The 20052-nt window shown below is 46.8% G+C and overlaps 1 protein-coding gene across 27 annotated transcripts in view; it reads right to left on the reverse strand.

The window, feature by feature from the left end:
• The window catches only part of MICAL3 (microtubule associated monooxygenase, calponin and LIM domain containing 3), a 175206-nt gene that overhangs the window by 149241 nt on the left and 5913 nt on the right, over window positions 1-20052 (reverse strand). For 25 of the 27 annotated variants that reach the window (XR_009543243.1, XR_009543242.1, XR_009543244.1 and 22 more), the window contains exon 2: window positions 118-302. The exons of 1 other annotated variant lie outside the window; for it this stretch is intronic. The gene's annotated coding sequence lies outside the window, so the exon portion shown is untranslated. The remainder of the gene's footprint in view (window positions 1-117; window positions 303-20052) is intronic. One more of the 27 variants, XM_060164476.1, reaches the window with a different exon arrangement.

The raw sequence follows: 20052 nt of genomic DNA on the forward strand, positions 1-20052 counted from the left end.
CTGAATCCGCTCGTGCTCATCTCCCTGCCATGTTTCAGAGCCCCTCGCCTCCCCCAGCCCTTCCTGAGTGCCTCCGCCTCTGGGCGCCTTCGCAGTTCCAAACAATTTCATACTTACTCACATCCAAGCAGTATTGTTTGCCATTGTTTCTGTTTCCCAACGGAAAATTCCTTAGGGGAACAACCATGCAGGATCTCAGGAGGCACAGACACCAGAAGGCTTCCGAGCACAGGCTTAGGAGTCAGACAGAGATTGGATCCTGACTGCCACACGCTCAGCCGTCCAATTCCTAGTTGGCACACCTGTAAAATGGAGGTGAAAATAGTACCTACCTCACAGGGTATTTCTAAGAAGTAAATGAGAGAATGCATCTCTATAACGTTTTCCACAATGCCTGGCAAAAATGCTCAATAAATAATTAATTCACCGATAACATACCGGGCCACAGCCCTGCCTAATGTCTGCTGACTGCGCAGCTGGAGCACAACAAACAGCTGCAATTAAGTGATGGAAGACTACTGAAGGTTGGGGACTACTTGTAAAAACTAGACAGAAGAAGAAAAGCAAGAGGGAGCTCAAGAAAGTAAAATAATAGAGTGGAACGGGGAAAACAGGATCTAAGGACTAAACCAAATCTGAAAACACTTCCTGGGCACTGACTATGTGCAAGCACACCAAGGGGCACAGAGGGCGTGTAAGACAAAGTTCCCACACTCACGGGGCTTAGGATCCAGCTAAGCACTTAAGACAACACACAAAATAACTAAAACCACAAAAAAGTACATAACCGCGAAATGAATGGTACAGCCAGGGGTTTCCAGCTTTTTTCAGTTACAACTCCTTTTTACCATCAACTATTTCTTTTTTGATCATTATGTGATACATGGCATTCCTTATAATACCTTATTGATTGAAAAAAATGCCTAACAATAAAAAAAATCTACTATGAGTTCAACATTTTCCAATGAATTTGTATTTTGTTAATCACAACAGCATCTACGTGCACTGCAGAAAAAGCAGAACATACATATTCACGATGTCATTAACTCAAGCTATGACGTTTGATGAATCTACTCAATAGATCCACAAGACTGGCCGATGGGCAGTACACACACACACACACACACACACACACACCCCCACAGACTCTGCCCAAAGCATGGGGAATCACTGCACTGGCAGAGAATCCTACTGACAATAGTAGTTCAGAAGCGAGTAGAGACTAGATGACAAAGTTCTAACAGATTCAACTCAATAAACACTTAGCTAACTTAATTACAACAAACAGTTAACTATTATAATGAAAGAGATCTTGGAGGACGGGTGGGATGAAGCTGGGCGGAGGGAAGGGGGAACGTGAGCGGCGTGCGCGTGCTCAAACCCGAGCCTGGAGCCTCCTCTGCAGGCACGCTGCGGGGAGGAGGGGACCGCGACCTGGGCACAAACTCAACCCACCGTCCGGAAGGGACACAGCTGCTCAAAAGACAAGTACTGCAGATGCCAGGAGCTCCTGTGTGAAGAGCACGGGCTCCAGAGTCCACAGATCTGGACTTGAATCTGAGACCCACCCACCACTGGGCCTCAGTCAGTGAAGGCAGGCTTCTGAAGCCCCATCTCCCTGCTGTAAAACAGATACCAATACTATTTGCCTCATAGGGAGATAAGGATTTTGAGGTGAGGCTAAAATAAGTAACCATGGTGAAGCGAGCCCGCGGTGTCCCAGAGAGCAGATAATGCCGCGGTGCCCACGACCATACCACAGGGAATGCCAAGGTAAGACTGAGTGCAGCGCTCCTCAAACAGATTTGACCACAAAGCAGTTTTAGGTTAAAATTTACAGAAGGAATCAGTAAAGGAGCGCAAGAGGTATGAGGCACACTTAGATTAGCATGGGACGACAAATAAGAAAACACCTAAGGATCCAAACTATGAATTCAACATTTTAGATACATCTTTAAATTATTTTATTAATTTATTATGTATTTTATTAATCACAAATCAAATCAAAAGGGCTCATGGGTAAATGAACTGTTGCAAAAATGACTAGTTTTTAAAAGGTTTATAAATAAAATCCTCCCCCCTACCAAAAAATTGAGTAAAATTCAATCATCTTATTAAGAACATCTTTTGCTTTTCTCCAGACCCCTTTTAACAGTCCGTGGAACACAGTTCAGGAAGCACTACCTCAGAGTGGGGTGCGGTGCTGAAATAGAGGACAAGATAAATAGGAACAAGGAAGACACAACAAATAAAATATTATTCTACACTTCTGTGAACAATGATAAATTGTATGGCTTAGACAGCAGGACTTGGTACCTCTTCTCACCACCCCCAATTTAAGGACCATGAAAACACCTGTTGTATGCCAGGAATGCTACAGGCATTAGGGGATAGGACTTCTCGGGATAGAGGAGGGGAGGAAAAGGCAGTGAAGGGAAAATTATCAAATTCTGCTTCTGAATTTGGCCTTTTTTTAAATTTGGATATTTTTTTAATGTATGTATGTTATTACTATAGAAATCAGATGCTTTTTCAGAAGCGAAAACTAAAGCTTGAAAACAAGGAAGACAACGTGCCACTGTAGTGAATGGACACAGTTCTGATTGCAGAGGGTCTTTATCTGTCCCCCAACGGAAGCTCCGACCAGTGTGGCCTGGGGTAGAGAATGGAGACCCCCGTGTGGGCTCCACGCCGGCAAACTGCTCCTCAAGGACTCAGAACTCCAACTCCATCCGACAATGAGCAGGAGAGCCGCCCCTCTCCTGGAAGGCAGCTGGAGATGCCATGGAACTGGGGCGCAGTCACACAGCCACTCTGCACACCAAGGCCAGTCCCTCAGAGCAGCGTTTCTGTGCAGTCCGGGCCCCTGTGCCAGGAGGGCGGGAGAGGCGGCCCAGGGACTTTCCGTCTGCGAATTCTGGAGCCCAAGCAGCCGCGGAAGGCAAACCCAGGGCAGAGAAGAGGACCAAAGGAAAGACTGATTAATAATTACACTCTGAGTTTACACAGCACTTCTTTCTTCCCTGATGAGTTTGAAGTATTTTGGAGACATTACTTCACCAGGGCCTTCAGGTTCTTTATTTAAGACAGTCTCCAGCACACGGGAAAGCTGAATATTAAGTCCACTTTAAAAGATTAGGGAGAGCACACATACCCACACCAATCTGCCCGAGGGGAATCGGCAGAGCGATGAGACTCCAAGCTCCCGTTCGCCTCGCTGTTCTGGCCAGTAGCATAAGGTTGCTTCTCAAAAATGATTCTGAGAGTTTAGGAAAAACTGAGTGTCCCACAGGTCCCAAAATAAGCGTCCAGAATTACACAGAACAGAATAATAGTCCTGCCTCACCCACAGCACAGATCAAGGGCCCAAGTTGCCTTAAATCATTTCTAAGACAAGCCAAAAAAGGAATAAAGGAGAGAGGGAAATGGAAGGATGAAAGAGGAAAGGAAAAAAGCTCATGTGTTGTGCTGAGATCAAAGTAGTTTCCATTTGTATCTCAAGAGAGAGGCACTGGCCGGTTCCATAGGCCTGTCTACTGCAAGCCAACCAGAGCACTATAATCTATAGGATAAATCGCTAGTCATTTTACATTTCTTTCTTGTCTCTCAAAAAAAATACATCTGTTTCTATAAGAATACTCAGTCATTTAGCATTTATTGTGAGTCTACCAAACACCAGGCATCATGCTGGGTCTGAGTACAGAAGTGAACAAAATGTCTCCTATACTGGATGGAAATGCAGTGGTGGACACAACCACCAGGACAAAAATGTCAACACACAAACAGAAAAACAAGTTCATACTTACATACCGTGAAGAGGTCTGAGGGGGAGAGAAGAGCAGAAGGTAAGAGGAAATAACACAAGGGACCCTTGGCTGGGGTGGTCAGGAAGGCGGCAGGAGCGAAGTGCTGTCTCGCCTGAGGTGGAGGGTGGAGCTGAGGGAAGGCGGGAGCTTCCTGCAGGGGCAGGAGGAGGCACAGGTGCACGGCCATCAGGTGAGAACAGACGTGGGCCTTCCAGGAACTCTGGGTTTAAAGGTCACTGGGAGAGGAAGAAGAGGACAGCAGGGCAGGCAAGGCCACATCATGGAAAGCCAGGCTTGGCATCTTAAGGAAAGTGGATTTAAGGACCTTGCTTCTTCCTGTGTCCCTCATAGCTCTCGGCCCAATGCCTTCCTCATGGCAGACACCAAGAGAACACATGCTTCATTCAAATATAAACCACTGACCAATTTACAAGCAATGCAATGACTTAAAACCTTGGCCCTCAAGAATCTTACAGAAAAAAACAAAAAAAAACAGACCATCCCTCCACCCCAAATGACAAATGTTCTTGAGCCAACAAGAAAAATATCCTGAGACAGTATCTAATTAAATGCCAAATGAAATGTTCAAGTCGTATGTCGTTCCCTGGAAGGGGGTAATTTTAGGCCATAGTAGTGATGACAGGTTTCCCAGAGAGGGTAGGACTGCAAGTGGAAACTGAAGTTCGGGAGAATTTAGCTCAGCCGCCTGGGAGGATGCTCCAGGCGCACAGAACAGGGTAAGCTCAAGTGCACAAGGAGAAACGAGCAAGGCCTGTTTGAGAGAAATACACACAAAGGGACAGCTGGGCCCATCCTGGACACCCGCACAGCAGTCCAGCCCAGAAGCCTCTCCAGGCCGGTTGGCCCAGCCTCAGGGCCTTGCAGGAGACAACAGGAAGGTACCCACCGGTCAGGCCCTGGCCGGTCTCCTGCCTGGCACACTCTGGGTGAGCGGCCTGGAAAGGAGTGTGAGTGAGACTGTCTGCCCCAGAAGGAGACAGACAGGCAGAGGGCTACAGATCTCACTCACTGGGATAAAAAATTAAATGCCAAGAAGGAGGGTGAGAAGAGGAAAAATCCAAGTTGTTGTAGAATTACGCAACTGAAATTCCACGCATAAGCCAGGAAATGCAAAGGTCACAGTTCCCACAGCAACTGTAACCTGAGCCGCCGGCTGTGTAGTCTTTGGCTCCGCCGGGCCCAAGGGGAAGCACCCTACTGTGCTCGGTGCTCAGCCTCCAGACCGCACCGCCAGCCAGTACCTGCCGCTCAGGGCCCCAGGTCCAGCCCCTGAAGCGCCAGGCAGTCCTGGGCCATGCTGCTCCGAGCTCACCTGTGTGGCCACACCAGGCTGCAGTTCCGGATTCTTTTAGGCAGAGCTCCACCCTGACCCCGTGCCCACTAACTTGGGTCTTTAATCTTAACTCTTCTTCAGGTTGAGTGACCTTGAGGGGGAGGGGAAGGTGCACAGGGGAGGGGCTGCTGCCCCCCACCCCCCCACCCCCCCACCCCCACCCCCACCCCCCCACCCCCCCACCCCACCCCCGCTTCTCTACATCTGTGGCATCCCACACATGCAAAGCCTCACCGACAGGGAAAAACGGCGGGGCCGGGCGGCAAGGGAATGTTGGGCTTTACAGGACACCATCAAAAAAAGGGAAAAGACAACCCACAGGGACCTCCCTGGTGGTCCAGTGGTAGAGAATCCACCTTGCGACGCAGGGGACAGGGGTTTGATCCCTGGTCGGGGAGCTAGGATCCCACGTGCTGCGTGGCGGCTGGGCCCGCACCTCAACTGGTGTGCTCACGGGCCGCAGACTGCGGAGCCCACACACCCTGGAGCCCGCGCACCATGACTAGAGAGAGAAACCCCGCATGCCACGACTAGAGAGAAGCCCGTGCCCCAACAAAGGATCCCCGGGTGCCTCAACGAAGGTCCCGCATGCCGCCACTAAGACCCTACGCAGCTAAAAAAAAAAGAGATAACCCATAGAATGGGAGAAGATTTCTGCAAATTATTCACCTGATAAGGGCCTTGTCTCTAGAAAATATGTAACTGAGCACATGTTCCTTCCCCAGAGGGGCGGGGACACAGGCAGGTCACCCAAGGCCCTGCACCCATCCTGAAGCTGCCTGTATTATGATAGTGGAGGATGGGGCCTGAGCCCCCTTCCACCCTCACCCCGCAGGCTGGGGTCGCAGTTAAGGCTGTGGGTACCTGCCTGTGGGTGGAAGGAAGACCAATAGGCACCTGGTGATCATGGGCCTTTTTAAAAGATGAGGCCCCTGAGGTTCTCCTCCTCCTCACTGTTCAATCATCACAACAGAAAAGACTCGCTCCCAAAAAAGTTTATGTTCTGGAAATCTTACCTCCCTTCAGGCAACATCTTATGTGAGTAGCTGATATTATGGGCTCTGGGCAAAGGATGACTTTCCTGTTACTTTGGCTGCCAAACTGGCCATAGACAAGGAAAGCATGAGGTCGTCAAGTGGAGGCAGCTGTCTGACCTGAGCACGGCCCTCCATGATGTGATAAAACTGCCCTCCATGACGTCACGAGAAGTAAACGGACTAAGGCATGTAAGAGCCACACCGCAGGCCTAACACGCAGGAGCCCAACAAGCGGAGTCACTAGATCGCTGCTATCTCTTCTCACACCCAACCTGACGACCCATTTCACTTATAAGAGCTGGGTGCAAATTAACGACAGCAACAAGAACAGCAGCAATTACTGTAGCTGACATTTAATATGGGCTCACTCTGTGATGAAGTCTAACAAGATTTCACTTAGTCCTCACGATAACCCTGTGATATAGATATTATTATCCACATTCTTGGGTCAAGAAACAGGACAGTCACGTACTCAAGGTCACGCAGTTCTAAGTGGTAGAAGATGGAAGTAAACCCAGACAATCTGGCTCTGGAGCCCTCACATTTAACCACATCACAGCCGTCTTCAGGTGTCTGTCCCACCAAGAGCAAATCAGGTAAAGACGTTCCAAAAACATCCCAAGGGTGACTTCCGTGACAGAACTTCCAGTCTTGGGTTGACCTAGTGATCACAAAACCATGTGGAGGGTTCTGAGTTCTGCAAAAGAGAAAGGCCAGAAGCAATCCAAGATGCCACCATCACCCACTGTCACCCACTGATCACAGGTAGCTCTGTTCAAAGTGGGGACGCGCGACTATGCTTCATTTCGCAAGTACACTTGCTAAAAAGGCATTCTGATACCTCACGGGTAACAGTGAACAAGCCTGGGAATTTTCAAACTGTCTTACACCCTACTTGACTCCCACTCTATTTCATAAACCCCACAACTGTCCTGCATTTGCACAGACAGGACTTCTCACCTTCCCCACTGTCCTTACCCAGGTCTCCTCTCCCTCACATGTCTGTTCCTATGCTCCACACACCCTCTAGGCCCCAGCTACATGGTTTATACCCACTTGTTCAGATTACATACAAAGAAAAAAATCAACACATTCATTTACCCCAACTTAGAAATGGAAATACCCGATAAAGAAAGGGATACAGAACAAATGAGGCACTGAAAAACCACGTTTGCAAGTAATCCCAAGTATGTCCCCCCAAGGATACCCCAGCATCCCCATGACTAGTGGGAATGCGACCTTGGACAGAGACAGCCCACCTCCTGAGCTGGCTCCCTTCTCGGGGGGACATACTACCCTACTTACTGCTATGCAGGCGGTAGGAAGGGAGCAAATGAGACAGCCAACAGAACACTATTACATAAGTCAGATGTCTTACTGCTTTTTAGACTTGTCTGAACAGCATAGGGAGAGGGTAGACTGCTGAAGTATCTTGCAGGGATCAGGGCAGGAGGTAGTTCACGTTTTTCATTGTGGCAACTTATCTCCATAACCCAGATACACTTCTAATTATTAAATTCCATGCCTATACTACAGTAAATAGAGCTGAAAATCTCACTAGATAACACAAGAGAATTAAGACTACAATGGGAAGTGACACTGCTCCATTTTCCTGACTTATGCTTAAATACAACCTCAGTATACTGTGTCCAACCTCCAGCTATTCCCAGAAGCCTGGCCCCCAATCAGTGTGTTTAACAGTCATCAGCGGGCTTCCCTGGTGGCGCAGTGGTTGAGAGTCCGCCTGCCGATGCAGGGGACACGGGTTCGTGCCCTGGTCCAGGAAGATCCCACATGCCGCAGAGCGGCTGGGCCCGTGAGCCATGGCCGCTGAGCCTGCGCGTCCGGAGCCTGTGCTCCGCAACGGGAGAGGCCACAGCAGTGAGACGCCCGCGTACCGCAAAAACAAAATAAATAAATAAAAAAGAGTCATCAGCTTATGACTGTTTTTACCAGCAACATAGTGAGTAAAATGCTATAAAGAGCCTATATGCCTTAGTCTCTGCTTTCATAAGATTTTAAGTTTCTAAAAAGCTAAAACAAAGTCACCAACATAAGGTCTAAGTATTAAAGGTTATGAAACTGACTACAGACTATTCAACTGTAGAGACTTGTTAAATATAACAGAAACACCTGAAAGCATAGAAATTTGTCATGTAAATCTGGATTTACTCAAGAACTGAGGGCAGATTTGACCTGTCAAAACTAACAACTTTTATACTTTGAAACATACAGAACACTGTCAAGAAAGTGAAAGGAGAGCCCACAGAGTGGGATAACATATTTGCAAATCATATATCGGATAAGGAACTCATTTACAGAATATATAAAGAACTCTTACAGCCTGATAATTAAAAAAGTAACCCAAATTTTTAAATGGGCAAAGGATTTTAATAGATATTTCTCCAAATAAGATATACAAATGGTCAATAAGCACACAAAAAGATGCTCAACATCATTAACCACTACAAAAATGCTAATCAAAACCACAATGAGGGGGCTTCCCTGGTGGCGCAGTGGTTGGGAGTCCGCTTGCCGACGCAGGGGATGCGGGTTCGTGTCCCGGTCCGGGAGGATCCCACATGCCGCGGAGCGGCTGGGCCCGTGAGCCATGGCCGCTGGCGCTGGGCCTGCGCGTCCGGAGCCTGTGCTCCGCGGCAGGAGAGGCCACAGCAGTGAGAGGCCCGCGTACGGCAAAAAAAAAAAAACAAAAAAACACAATGAGATACCCCTTCACACCCACGAGGACGGCTAGAACCAAAAGGATAATAGCAAGTGGTAGCGAGGATGTGAAGAAGCCGGGAGCCTCATACCGTGCAGGTGGGAATGTAAGATAGCGCAGCCACTTTGGAAAACAGTTCTGCAGCTCTTCAGAATGCTAAACAGAGGTATCACAAGACCCAGCAATTCCACTCCTAGGCATGCATATATACAAGAGAAATGAAAACACACGTCCACACAGAAACTTGTACACGAATGTTCATCGTGACATTATTCGAGGTAGCAAAAAGCCGAATGTCTATCAACTGGTGAATGGATAAGGAAAATGTAGTAGAGCCATAAAATGGAGTATTATTTGGCCATAAAAGGGAATGAAATTCTGATACAGGCGACAACATGGATGAACTCTGAAACGTTATGCTGAGTGAAAACAATCTAGTCACAGAAAACCACAGACTGCATGATTCCATTTATATGAAATGTCCAGAATAACAAATCTATAGAGACAGAAAGTAGACTCGTGGTTGCCTATGGCTAGTGGGAGAGGGACTGGACAGAAGTGGAGTTACTGCTATGGGTACAGAGTTTCTTTGGGGGATGATAAAAATGTTCTAAAATTAATTGTGGTGACGGTTGTACAATGCTGCGGATATACTTAAAACCAGTTAATTTTACACTTAATGAACTGTATGGTATGTGAATTATATAATAAAACTGTTTAGAGCAGTAACCATGTCTTTTTTGTCACTGTATTCTCGTAAGTAACACAGGGACTGGCACACAGTAGGTACTCAACAAATGTTGATAAAATAAAGAGAACAGAGGTGCTGAGTCTTTCCACCAAAGATTTCATTAGAGGAATTCCCCCACTGCACTCAGGGACTTCTGTGAGCCGGTCCGAGCCCAGAGGAGACAGGGAGTCCTCTCCAGCTCCTTCTCCCAGCCCAGCACGCCCCCTAAACATCAGGGTGATACAGTCTCTGTCTGCAGTCTCTTCTAAACCTGAATTCTAGGATGCTTTGCTGGTGGATATAAAAAAACAACAAGGGCCTGCCCTGGTGGCACAGTGGTTAAGAATCCACCTGCCAATGCAGGGGACATGGGTTGGAGCCCTGGTCGGGGAGCTAAGATCCCACATGCCGAGGGGCAACTAAGACTGCGCACCACAACTACTGAGCCCATGCGCTCCGGAGCCCGTGCACCACAACTAGAGAGAAGCCCGCACTGCAACAAAAAAGATCCCGCGTGATGCAACTAAGACCCAACGCAGCCATAAATAAATAAATAAATAAATATTAAAGATGTATAGCATATAATAGTAATAAAATATGTAATAGTAATAAATATATAGTAATAAGTAATAGAGTATAAAATATATAATGCTCTTTACTGTAAATTCTATATAGTCAATTGACTCTCAGACAAACCTGTCATAGATTTTTTTTGTCTAACTCATATCTATGGCCAATCCATGGACTCAACTGATAAATAAAGTGAATGTCAGTTTTCATTTACCTTAAGGAGTGAAACAAAATTGGACAAAAAAAGATTTATTTTGGGACTTCCCTGGCGGTCCAGTGGTTAGGGCTCCACACATCCTCTGCAGGGGCCTCGGGTTCAATCCCTGGCCGGGGAACTAGGATCCCACATGCTGCGAAGCATAGGCAAAAAAAAAAAAAAAAAAAGAACATGTATATCAAACATGATATAAGCAGCTTCTTTGCTGAATTGGACCCTAGTTTTTCAAATACTAAAAGAAGTATTTCCTCAAATTTTTGTGCTGTTCACAATGTACTAGATATGGACACAAAACACTTTAAGTTTAAACTGCAAATGTTAACATTTTTTCATCACTTTCTTAGCCAATAAACAAAACAACAAATCAAGCCCTGATGTGTAGTGTTTGCTGGTTTCTGTGGTGTAAATACTTCCACCATGGCCAAATTCAAGCTACGTACATCTCTGAACACAGAGCTGGGAGGAAATGTACTGTAGTTCACAATTATACAGTATTTCCACCATATGGGGCAAGAGACCTGAGAGCATAGTTCATGCTAAAATGATGAGGAAGTAATGAATTTTGAGTATTTGTTACCTTTGCTTTCAATACAATTTATTTAACTATAAGTTTATAATTTTTAAAATATTTATTTGGCTGTGCTGGATCTTAGATGCAGCATGCAGGATCCTTAGCTGCGGCATGAGGGATCTTTAGTTGCGGCATGAGGGATCTTTAGTTGTGGCATGAGGGATCTAGTCCCTTGATTAGGGATCGAACCCAAGCCCCCTGCACTGGGAGCACGGAGTCTTAACCACTGGACCACCAGGGAAGTCCCTAGAATTAATTTTTAATAATAGCTGTACTTAACAACCAACTTGCAAAATTCCTGAAAATTTAACCACAAGGTATGAACAGGCTCTGGCAGGCCATGGTTCACTCCTACACTCCCAGTGTTTAGTACACAAAAGGTGCTCATGCATGTTTGTAGAAACAAAATATAACCCTATAGTTACTTCACCCCTAACACTCCAGAGGGATTCAAGACTTTCCTATAACAAGATTTTTAGAGCTGGGAATTTTTAAAGCCAGAGAGACTAGAACAATCTTCCCTGTAACACATTTCTTTTACAAAGGGCAGGGGCCGGGTCTTTTAGTACTTAGTATAAGCTCAAATCTAAGACACCTTCTTTGATATATTCTCCCTGAGGTACTTCTTCCACAAAACACTCAGGCACTGGGAAGCTAATTTTAAACCCTCGACAGTCTGATCTGGTTTAGCACCCTGGGTGGCATTATTCACAGGGCGTTCCTTAAAGCTTGCTTAAAGTTCTGGCTCCTGCACTGGAAAATACAGAGCCCCACAAGCACCCACCACTCCCGCTCCCGGCTCCTGGAGCTCAGTTGGGGTGCTCTCCCTCCCTCCCTCCCAATTCTGTCTCTGGTCTGCACTCCTCTCCTTGGTTCCCTGTGGATCCTGCCCAGCCGCCTTCCCAAGAGTGGTTTTGGTCCTTGGCTTCCCACCATCCTTTAGAACCACCTGCCTTTGTCACTAATGACTCCTAGGTCTACGTGAGACTTAACCCTAACCCTAACCCTAACCTGAATGCTCGTCTTTACTGACTAGCTTCATGACAAAGCCTGAAGTACTGCTCCTCTAAGAAGGCAGCAGAGGGACTTCTCTGGTGGTCCAGTGGTTAAGACTTCACCTTCCAATGCAGGGGGTGCGGGTTCGATCCCTGGTTGGGGAGCTAAGGCCCCACATACCTGGCGGCCATAAAACAGAAGCAATATTGTCACAAATTCAATAAAGACTTTTAAAATGGTCCACATCAAAAAAAAAAATCTTAAAAAGAAAAAAAAAAGAATGCAGCAGATACTCTATCCCCATTGGCCAGGAGTTGGTGGGCCTTTATCTTCCTTAGACTGTAATATGAATAAAAGCAGAGAGAGACGTTTCATTTTCCCAAGTATAAACTAAAGCTGAGTTTGTTTCTTCAGTTATGCGTGCTGCTCTCCTAGCCAGAAAGCAGTGCAGTTACTCCCTGCCCCTCCCTGTCCCCGATCCCAAGACTCCACTAAACATCTCCTGGGTCTGTATCCCTCCCACTTCTGGTCACAGTTTGCCCTCATCACCCTCCAGTGGAAATTATTCCAAACTGCCCGCCCACAGGACCCCTGGACTTCAGCCCATCTTCCCCAAGTACTTTCACACCATGCCACTTCCCAGTTTTAGAACCTAAGGCTCCCTGTCAAAATCTAAGAGAATATCCCTGTTCCTAGGAAAAAAACACTCAATTATTGAGGGGTCAATGTCCCTAGTTTATTCAAAGAGAAGGAAAAAATATGAAAAAGCAAATGGGGCAAAACGAAAACAATGTGTGTTTCTGGAACAAGAGCTCCCTGTACTATTCTTGCCTCTTCTGAAATTATATCAAAATAAAGTTACAAAAAAACAAAAAAACTAAACCCTCATCTTAGTGTCAAAGTTTGATAATAAACAACTCCTTCTCATGGTCACATCTCTGACACACTGTTTTTGTCCCTCTCTCTACACCTAGACTCAGGATTTCCCCTGCTCCTCCCTGCTTCCTTCACTGACTCACTTCTTCCAGGGCTGCTGAGGAAGGAAAAGAACTAACATTTACTGACCATGTGCTACCAGCCAGGCGCTTTCACGCTTGGCATTTTGTGTATTTTATTTCATCAAATTCTACTGAGGACTCTACGAGGGAGGTTGACAGGCGAGGCCTGGAGAGATTAAGACACTGGTCCAGGATTCCACAGCCACTAAAGGCAGAGCTGGAATGTGAATCCAGGTCGGCAAGGGAAGAATGATAAAGCAAATGGGGCAAAGTGTAAATAATTAATAAAACCTAATTAGCAAATTTAGGGAATGGTACAACGGAGCTCCCAGTACTGCTCTTACCACTTATCTGTAAGTCTGAAACTACATCCAAAGTTACCCAAAAGAGGGCTTCCCTGGTGGCACAGCAGTTAAGAATTCACCTGCCAGTGCAGGGGACACGGGTTCGAGCCCTGGTCCAGGAAGATCCCACATGCTGCAGAGTAACTAAGCCTGTACATCACAACTACTGAGCCCACGTGCCACAACTACTGAAGCCCGAGCGCCTAGAGCCCGTGCTCTGCAACAAGAGAAGCTACAGTGATGAGAAGTCCACGCACCACAACGAAGACCCAATGCAGCCATAAATAAATAAATAAATAAAATTAATTTTTTTAAAAAAGTTATCCAAAAGATAAACTTTTCTTGTGCCCCGACAAACAGGTTGGCCCACTGACCCAGCTACAGCAGCCATCTCCTGCCTAAAGCACCTGAAGGGCAAGGCAGCAAAGATATGTGTGAGACAATCGGGAGAATTCACGGTGCTGACAGTCTGGGAGCCCCTAAGGAATCAGTATCTCTGGGTTTTTTCTCCAGAATCAAGTCATATTCTTGGCCCATGTAAAACAAGACCAGTTTTACCAAACCTGGGAAGGCACCAAACCTGAAACTTGGGTGTCCCCTGGTCTCTTCCCTCTCCTTATCTCCTCTATCTAATCAGTGTCTTCTTTCCAAAGCGCCCCTGGCATCAACTCCCTGCCTATCTCCATTGCAGACATCCTGTTCTAGTCTCTTGTCATTCACACCTGAATTTATTACCATGACCTGTGGGCCAAATCCAACCGGCAAGTGAAGAAGGGTTTTTATATTTTTTTAATGGTTGGGGAAAAAAATCGACAGATGACTATCTCGTGACACGGAAGAATTAGATGAAACTCAGATTTGGGGGGTGGGGGATAAAAGCTTTATTGGCGCACAGCCGCGCCCATTCACTGACCAATTACCTGCTTTCCTACTACAACAGCAGTCGGGTGGTTGCATCAGGGACCATATGGCCCGTTGAAACTTAAAATACTTATTTTCTGGCCCTTTACAGAGAAAATTTGCCAACTCTTCCCATAGCTGGTCTTGCCTGACTCTCATCTCTCCCCACTCCATAAGATTAACTGACACAAAATATTACTTCCGTGCTGTCGCTCTGTGTTCAAACACCTCTGATGAACTCTCCCTTGCTTATATACTTCACACTGTAACCTGGCATCCATCAGACCAGGTGAACAACCTTGCTTTTAGCAAGAAAAGCCCAAAAAGCCATGCCTTTGTTCATGCTACCTTCTGCCTTTGTCATACGGAGTGAAGTCAGACACAGAAAGACAAATATCCTGTGATATTGCTTATATGTGGAATCTAAAAAAAGGGTACAAATGAACTTATTTACAAGACACAAGTAGAGTCACAGATGTAGAAGACAAACTTACAGTTACCGGGGATAAGGGGGGTAGGGATAAATTGGGAGATTGGGATTGACATACACACACTACTATATGCAAAATAGATAACTAATAAGAACCTACTGCATAGCACAGGAAACTCTACTCAATACTCTGTAATGGCCTACATGGGAAAAGAATCCAAAAAAAGAGTGGAGATATATATATATATATATAAAAAACTGATTCGCTTTGCTGTACACCTGAAACTAACACATTATAAATCAACTATACTCCAATAAAAATTTAAAAAGAAAGAAAGAAGGAAAGAAAGAAAGAAGAAAGAAAGAAAGAAGGAAAGAAAGAATAGAAAGCTAGCTCTTCTTGCCTTCAACTGCTAAGCTCACTGCTAACTTGCCCTCCAAGACGCTGGGAAACGCTGGGAAAGGAACATTTCCTGGTTTCCTCTCCTCTGCTTCCACAGCACCCTATACTCACCCTCATCACAGCCCCTACCACACTACACTGACATCATCTATTTGTGTGTCTGTCTCCCCAGCTACAGTAAGATTCCAGAGGGCAAGGAACACGTCTCACTCATTTCCCAACACCCAGACCCAATGTGGCTCCGCGGTCCATGAACACTGAGCTCAACTCCAGCCCCACCAGGCTGGCCTCCTCACCGAGGCCCTGGTGCGCCGTGCTCACTCTCTCTCCAGGCACCCCTTCACCTCGCCTAGACAACCCCACCAATGAGCTGGGACACAGCCTATGCAGGCCCACGAGTCAGCGGACTAGGGTCCAAACCCCAAGCTCCTCTCACTCATGTGCCCTTGGACGAGACACTTGGGTGTCCGCCCTCATCTGCAAAGCAGGGGTGCCAGGGCAGCACCTGGACTGCAGGGCTGACAGTGCATGTAAAGCATCTAAACCAGCGCTGTGCATGTAATAAAGACTCAAAAGGTAAGTTATTGTTCTTGTTCTCCCCAAAGACTGGAGTCACCTGTCTGTGCCATTTGGCACTTCACTGCTTTTCTTCTTCCTTTACCCAACCGTCTTGTGCATTCATATTGTATCTTCTGAAGCAGGGACAAGGTCAAATACCTCTAGGAACCTGGGCCCTGCCCTAATACCCAGTACAGGGCAACATGCGGAGAAGGGGCCCAACAGATGATAAATTAATGAACAAATTATTCCAGGAAGTCCAAAGAGTTGCTAATAAGAAAAACAATGCAGAGCCAGGGATGAGGCAGAGAGTAATGAGACAGAGAGCAGCAGTTGGGGGGTATGTTTGGGGGTGCTTTCACATTGGTAAGCATGGAGCCACACATGCTCCCCCAGAGACTGTCCCTTCAGTCAATAACAGTACCAGCTAACACTCAGGGTGTTCACTGCTGCTTATCAAGTGCCGGCAGGATTCTAAATGCTCACAGCCACACCAAGCACATAGGACTGTCATGCTATTGTACAGATGGAGAGACTGAGGCCCAGGGAGGTTAAATAACATATACAAGGTCACACACCCTAGTAAATGATGTAGAAGTCTAGTTCCAGAGTTCATGCTCCTTACCACTACACATTTTGGGGAGGGTGTGTGGGTGTGTGTGTGTGAGCGAGAGCGAGAGCGAGAGCGAGAGCGAGAGCGAGAGCGAGAGAGAGAGAGAGAGAGAGAGAGAGAGAGAGAGAGAGAGAGAGAGAGAGAGAGAGGGGCGGTGTTGTTTCACTTGGGGACCTTACTGAGGACTACAGCCCGGCAGACAGCCTCTCTGACAGCTCTGAGGAGCTGCTCCAAAGAGGAGAGGGAAGAGCCAGGGTATATATGAACTTTTCTGCTGGGAGAAACATGTAGTCAAGCATAAAAGGATGAGTTATCAATTTTACTGCTTTTCTGTGTATGGGAAGATGCAAGAATCTGGGGTCATTGAAATTCTTCCTGAGATATGCATCTTAACTATCTAGGGGCCGGCACATCCAAAGCACAGAATGGTTGTTTTTCTCCATCCTGAATTCCTCTCAGGCTGCACTGTCAGTGGGCAACTGCAGTGGCTAATGGCTTGATCCTTGTAGAACTGGAATGGCAGGCAAGATTTTTTTCTTTAGTGACATGGAACCCGGGAAAATGTCATTCCTTCTTTCTTTCCTCTCCCTCTAGACTTCTTTCTCAGGTAAGATTATTCAGGCAACCCCTGAAACCTGGGCATAGAGAAGCGGGGCTTGAAGATTGCAAAGACCAGGTATGAACCGGGAAAACAGAGACTCACTCCCACATTTTGGGTTTTAATCTAATTTGGCTCCACTCTTCACCAGCTAAGAGATCTCAGGCAAGCAACCTAACGTCACTGAGCCTCATGTTTCCCAGCCTGTTAAGTGGGCATCATATATGTCACCTCCCAAGATTGTTATAAGGATTAAAGGAGACTGTCATGTCATGACAGTGTACTGATAAAGCATACTCCGGATAGATTAGTTGCCTTTCCACCTTTCCCACACCTTAATATAAGCAAGGCTTTCAGCCAAATCCCTTGTCCTCCTTTACTGTCCTACCAGGGAACAATCTATACTCCACCCTGGCTCTTCCTGCCTGGTGCATATGCCCAAGCACCTGGGCCTCATAAAAGCCTGCAGAAGCAGCTTGGAAACAAGCACGAGAGGGGAGCAACTGCACCACGGTCCAGACGGCTCCTGGGGTGCAAATGAATGTTGCATGCGGAGAGGCTGGCCAGCCAGGCACTGCCAGACCTGACTGATAGCCAGGACAGCGCTTGGAAGCCCGTAGAGGCTGGGGCTAGTACCATCTGCGGCTCTGAGGCTGCATCTGTGTAGGGCATGGAGAGGGCAAGGCAGGTAAAAGTGACAGGCAGCTACTTCCACCAAAGGTGGAAGATCAGACTGCCTGGGAAAGTTGTATACAGGAAAGCAAAATTCTGAATTCCTTGAGAAGGAATCCTGTTGCAAAATTCCTTTACTGTGAAGAATTAAATTTAAAGCCAAGAAGTACAGATACACACAATTATATTTTGGAGGTCAATCCACATTTTCATACAGCAACTTTGCTTGAAGCAAGGATATTTTTAAGCTGATGAACCCTTCTCTGAGGTCACTGGTCATGGACATAGAGAATGTTTCATTAGCAACATGTGAAAGGGTCCTAAATGTTATTACCAAATGGAGTCAACTCAACCAATACAGCAGGGAGCAGAGGGGAAGATGCTTAACCACTGCCAAGAGATGTAAGTAATTTCTGTTTGAGTGGACTTGATCATAGTGATCCAAAGGTCTTCTAAAATAAAAGATTAAAACACAAGCAAAAACTGTATCTCACTGAGTATATCCAGCAAGAAGTCCCATTAGGCCTTTCCCACAATAGATCAGTTTCCAAATACAGCACATGACAAAGAGATACTGAAGGAAGGAGGAGTGGGAGGGCTGGCAGGCACCAGCACAAGGCGACCACAGAGTTCCCAGGTCCCTGTAGGCACAGTATCAGGGTCCTAGAGTTAGAAAGGAACCTCAGAGATAACATGGTCCAATCTATTTCCCAAAGCATCGGTTAAGCGCCTCCCTGCTCACGACTGCTCCCACTGTTAGAGCACCTGGGAAACGGTACTCCAGCAGCCCAGAGCACTGGCACCTCCAAGGCAAGCAGCACAAGCCACAGGTGGCAGTGGTGCTGGGCCAAAGGGCAGCCTTCAGGAAGAAGAGGTGGCCCCAGCCTTTCCTACAGCCAAGGTGCTGGGCTGCTCCTCAGAGAGCAGCTGCAAACAGATCCGCTGTTTGCAAATATACAAACATTCCTGAAACAATAGCCACGGGGGTAAATTCTAGAAATTCTCAATCTTATGTGTACGAAATTAACAAAACCAAATGGACAAAAAAATATTTTGCCCGTTAGTATAAATTTTCTTACCACTCCATGTTCAGGGCCCCCTGGCCAGTGGAGCCACTAATCACAACACATTATGGTTTTCTGCATCTGTGCTTTCCCCACTTGCAGGCGGACAGCGTCTTATTGTCCGGCACGTGCCTTACATATAGCAGCTGCTCAATAAACATGTACTAAGAGGAAGCCCCAGCATGAAGTCAAAGCTCTTAGGTTCCGGCCCCTCTGTCCCCAGGCTCCCTGAGGGTGGTCGAGGTCCAAGGAGTCTCTGGGCCCTGCTCAGCCCACTGAGGCACACAGCGTCCAGTGAGTCCTGGGGGCCCAGGCACACTGCCATCTCTCCCATTTCTCTCCCTGCCCCATACTGCCTTTTTCTTCCTTGCTTCCTCTTCTTTTTGCTCCCTCAACATGTCACCTTACAGCGAGGTGATTAGAAGCACAGGATTTGGAGTCATCCAGCCTCAGCAACTTATTTACGGTTACGGACCTTAGCCTCTCTGCAATAGTTTCCCTGGTGTGAAGCAGGAGACTAGACGTGGTGCGTGCACATAAGGCGCTGGGCTGTGTCTGGCCCACCATAGCGCTTGGTAGGTGATGGCTACTCCTATATAATTACCCAGGGTACCTACTTGTCTAAGGGTGCTTAAAAATGCCAAAGGCAGAAGGTTGATTTGTTTTCCCTATGTCTGCAAGTCTGGTTTTGACAAAAGCCTATCTGCTTTGGAAACAAACTGAAACATGACCATGTCACTAGTTAAAATACTTCCTTTTCCTTTTTCACAGGGAAACAAATGACTCTGACCAGTCACGACCAAACTGGGTAAAAGGTTCTGTTCCAAACAGTGGTTAGGATCCCACACTACCTCGTTTAGAAAAGAATAAATAAATTAAATAAAAATCATCCATAAAGTAGTTGAGCTAGGGCAAAGATAGGGTTTGTGCGAGCTCTAGGTTTTGGGAATCAGAAACCCAGGCCAGGCAAAAAGGTAGAGGAGGGAAGGGGAAGGGTTTCCTCAGCTTTTCAGACAGCAGACCTGTAATCAACCCTCTTTACAGATCCCATGGCCCAGCCACTAGGTCCCTGAAGACTACACTGTCCTAAGTGTCCCTTCTGGGAAGCCCACCTGTGTTCCCCTCTGAATGCTTCAGAATTACCTCCTCTGACCCTGCCCCCTTTTTAAAGGAATATGCGAGTTAACCTAAACGCATCTCTCCTGTAGCATTTCAAACAGATAACTCAAAAGTGAAGAGAGGGACAATGTGAAACAGTGCAGGGAAGGCTGGAAGAGAGGAAGGGCTGACCCCCATGACAGAGGTAAGTCAGCTGCCCTTGACTGGTCCGTGAGAGCACAACTCCAGAACCGAATGCCTGAGTCTGAATGACGCCTAAGTCCACCTTTTCTAACAGGACCATCACTGAGCTCTCTGTGTGCAGGAAACAGGGGCCATCGCAGCACCGACCCGCTCAGACGGCCAGGAGG

Source organism: Lagenorhynchus albirostris, chromosome 11 (assembly GCF_949774975.1).
Source record: "Lagenorhynchus albirostris chromosome 11, mLagAlb1.1, whole genome shotgun sequence".
Lineage (NCBI taxonomy): Eukaryota > Metazoa > Chordata > Mammalia > Artiodactyla > Delphinidae > Lagenorhynchus > Lagenorhynchus albirostris.